General features: G+C 38.5%; 1 long non-coding RNA gene across 1 annotated transcript; it reads left to right on the plus strand.

Annotated features, from left to right (window-relative positions):
• LOC107634416 lies at positions 928-1,959 on the plus strand. Its single transcript, XR_002359336.1, has 3 exons — positions 928-1,058; positions 1,196-1,282; positions 1,928-1,959. It is a non-coding gene; the product is annotated as an uncharacterized LOC107634416 (long non-coding RNA).

Genomic DNA, 4,518 nt, shown 5'->3' on the forward strand with positions numbered 1-4,518 from the left:
AAATATAAAAAACATTTACCGTCGATAAATATAAACGATCTAGATTGCTTTCTAAAATTAAACGAACGGTATAGATTTAAGATATAAAATAGACGTTTAGAGTGTTGCTTTTTTTTAAATTAAAATCGACAAATTATCTGTTGATTTTTATCACTAAAATCACAAATACCCGCCTCCACCTCCCGCATCCAAATTTCAGAACCCAAATCCCCAAATTCCCCGTTTCATCCCCAAGTTCCCCAATCACCAAAAACACAATTCCCCTTTGTTCTACCCTAAATTCACGGTTGTGCCGCCATAATTCTCCACTGCCGTCGTTCCTCCGTCACGGTTACCCCTTCTTCTTCTTCCGTGAACCTCCTTCTCTTCTCTCCTTCACTCACTCCTTCTGTTCACCCACTCTCCACCACCGTCCTCCTCTGGCGACGCCATTTCAGCTGCCGTGCCGCTTCCCCCGGCCCACCTCCAGCTCCCCGGACTGATCCTCCTCCCGGAAACGATTCCGGCATGCTTCATTTTTAATGCTTCATTTTTTATTCCTCCATCATTCGAGGTTTCATTTTTAATTCCTCCATCATTCGAGGTTTCATTTTTGATTTCTTCATTTTTCATCTTTCATGTTTTATCTAGAATTTTATTGTTTGGAGTTATTTATATGAAGTTCGTGACCGAAATTTATAAATTGTAACATGTCATTGTGCTTGATTTACATGCCTTGAAATGATCCTAAGAAAGTTGATCAACAAAATTATGTGAAATAAGTGGCTTGTTCAAGGCTGGTTCATAAGAAATGGCTCTAACTATTAAACTCACATTGTGATTGTTAAACTGATTTTAAACTAATCTAATATATCATGGATATTTCTGAACTGAATGCACTTGAAATCAATAAGATTGGATTTCCCCGACTTTCTATGTGTGAGATTGGAGATTTTCAATGTAATCATTTCTAGACTTGATTTGCTTATTGTTAACTCTTGTGTTTTGGGTTTAACCATTCTTTCGAAGATTGCAACAAAAAGTTTTCCCTTATCTTCTTAAGCTTTAGTAGGATTCAGGTAATTTAGAATTTAGATAGCAAGCCCTCTTGAATTAATTTTTTCTTCTCACATAAGGTGGCTATAGCATACATAATAAGGATGCTTTATTTATTACAATTACAGATGTTAATATTATTTCTGATGCTCCTTTGCAGAAAGCTCTGACCCCTCCATTAGGAAGACTGCAAAAGGATGCTCATTACTTCCTCAGGTATCAACTTCTCTGCACTCTCAGTACCTTTGTAACCATTCTACAGCTTTTTCTTAATTTTTAATAAAGTCATTTAAGGTAATTAAACTCATATATATAGTAGAGGAACACTTTGCTTAATTAAAGTGTCAAGATAATTATTATTTTGACATTAACTAATATGCTACACAATCTCTTATGAAAGCTTATTTTGTCACACAGCACACTATGCTACAACTACTACTTTCGGCAGAACAGAAAAGTACATAATATAAAAGCCTCTTACTAGCTACTACTTTCAGGTTGATTTCTCTCCCTTTAAGTCTTCAAGTTTAATTAGCTGATGGTGTCTTGCTTGAGTTGTAAGAATTAAAGTTTAATTTGCCAAAGTTTCTTTGATATGCACGTTAGCAATATTTTAATGACTTAAAGGGAATGGGAACCGACAAACAGTGCTACTGCTGCTTTGTAAAAATGAAAAGTGATACTGCTAATGCTAATTTCACAATATTATTTGTTAAGTAGTAGTGAGTGTGGTAGCTAATAGGATAGCTAGCAATAATGAAGTGATGACAAAAAGAGGTTTCACTACTTATATTTACTTCTTACTGGAAGCAATGAAACCAAGAATAAGTGAGACTGAAGATGAATGGATTGGTGGTCCAGCACTCTGAATTTTTGAATAATCACCACGCAGGGGCCAGATGGGGGTCACTGGAGAACCTAGCTTTAGATATCACTTTTGAGTTCATTCTGATCATCATCATAGAATTGATGTTCAGTCTCGTTGGTTTTCCTTTGTAATATGCTAAATATTATTTCTGTCCTCCATTATAGTTACAAGGAAACATTAAAGTCTTTGTTTTACCACTTCCCTTGTAGCCACTAAGTTCTTTTGACGATTAAGTTTTGATGATTTCCCTGATGTTAAATTAGTTGTTGTCATATTGGCCCTCGTTTTGTTATGTTCCTTGTGTATTTCTAGTTTGGTTTGGGTGGCCAAAAAGTAACGGGCTTCTCCTGTTGTGTATTAGAATTTTATATCTAGTTGATCTCTGGTTTTTTCATTTTTTGCTTGCATTATTTTAGCCTCTATGTTTTAGTCTCCTATTTAATGGTCTCAATAGTGTTTTCTTGATTTACAATTGTATTCTGCCTACACGATACTATTCTTATGAGGCATCTTTTATCTGTTTGAATTTTTATTACTGTCAGTCATTGTGAGAGGGATATGGTGGTTCATATTTTATGTATTTAATATTAATAAATGAATTATAAAAGATAATGAATTTAATAGGGGATGATCATTCTTATGAGGCATCTTTTGTCTGTTTGAATTTTTATTACTGTCAGTCATTGTGAGAGGGATATGGTGGTTCAGACTGTGGAAGTTAGAGTGGAAAACGAGGGTTGACCAAATGAAAAACCTATAACTCATCATGGAGAAATCATCCAAATTTCTCATGGAAGGATCAAAAGCCTCAACAAGGCTTTAATAATGGTGGAAGAAATAGGTTTAACAATAATAAACCCTTTCCATCATCCACTCAGCAATAGACAGAGAATTCTGAGCAGAATCCATCTAGCTTAGCAAATCTAGTCTCTGATCTATCTAAGGCCACTGTCAGTTTCATGAATGAAACAAGATCTTCCATTAGAAATTTGGAAGCACAAGTAGGCCAGCTGAGTAAAAGGATCACTGAAATCCCTCCTAGTACTCTCCCAAGCAACACAGAAGAAAATCCAAAAGGAGAGTGCAAGGCCATTGACATAAGCAAAATGGCCGAACCCAAAGAGGGAGAGGAGGACGTGAATCCCAAGGAGGAAGACCTCCTGGGACGTTCAGTGATCAATAAGGAGCTTTCCTCTGAGGAACCAAGGGACTCTAAGGCTCATCTAGAGACCATAGAGATTCCATTGAACCTCCTTATGCCATTCATGAGCTCTGATGAGTATTCCTCTTCTGAAGAGAATGAGGATGTTACTGAAGAGCAAACTGCCAAGTTTCTTGGTGCAATCATGAAGCTGAATGCCAAATTATTTAGTATTGAAACTTGGGAAGATGAACCTCCCTTGTTCACCAATGAAATAAGTGATCTGGATCAACTGACATTGCCTCAGAAGAGACAGGATCTTGGAAAGTTCATAATACCTTGTACCATAGGCACCATGATCTTTAAGGCTCTGTGTGACCTTGGTTCAGGGATAAACCTCATGCCCCTCTCTGTAATAGAGAAACTGGGAATCTATGGGGTGCAAGCTGCTAAAATCTCATTAGAGATGGCAGACAATTCAAGAAAACAGGCTTATGGACAAGTAGAGGCCGTGTTAGTAAAGGTTGAAGGCCTTTACATCCCTGCTGATTTCATAGTCCTGGATACTGGAAAGGAAGAGGATGAATCCATCATCCTAGGAAGACCTTTCCTAGCCACAGCAAGAGTTGTGATTGATGTGGACAGAGGGGAATTAATCCTTCAATTAAATGAGGACAACCTTGTGTTTACAACTCAAGGATCTCTCTCTGCATCCATGGAGAGGAAGCATAAAAAGCTTCTCTCAAAGCAGAGTCAAACAAAGCCCTCACAGTCAAACTCTAAGTTTGGTGTTGGGAGGCCACAACCAAACTCTAAGTTTGGTGTTGAACTCCCATATCCAAACTCTAAGTTTGGTGTTGGGGGAGTCTCAATAAAGCTCTGAACATCTGTGAGGCTCCATGAGAGCCCACTGTCAAGCTATTGACATTAAAGAAGCGCTTGTTGGGAGGCAACCCAATGTTTATTTATCTAATTTTATTTTTGTTTTTCATGTTTTCTTAGGTTCATGATCATGTGGAGCCACAAAATAAATATAAATATTGAAAATGGAACCAAAAACAGCAGAAGAAAAATCACACCCTGGAGGAAGCACCTGCCTGGCGTTCAACGCCAGAACAGAGCATGGTTCTGGCGCTGAACGCCCAAAATGGGCAGTGTCTAGGCGCTGAACGCCCAGAACAAGCATGGTTCTGGCGTTCAACGCCAGAAATGGCCAACAAATGGGCGTTGAACGCCCAAAATGGGCACCAACCTGGCGCTGAACGCCCAGAGTTGTGTGCAAGGGCATTTTACATGCCTAATTTAGTGCAAGGTTATAAATCCTTGAGCACCTCAGGATCTGTGAACCCCACAGGATTCCCACCTACCTCCACTCACTTCTTCTCATCCCTCACCACTCTCTTTCACACAATCCCATAAAAACTCATCCCCAAAAACCCTTCACCAATCACCTCAATCTCTCTTCCCCATCACT

This window comes from Arachis ipaensis, chromosome B03, assembly GCF_000816755.2.
Source record: "Arachis ipaensis cultivar K30076 chromosome B03, Araip1.1, whole genome shotgun sequence".
Taxonomy (NCBI): Eukaryota; Viridiplantae; Streptophyta; class Magnoliopsida; order Fabales; family Fabaceae; genus Arachis; species Arachis ipaensis.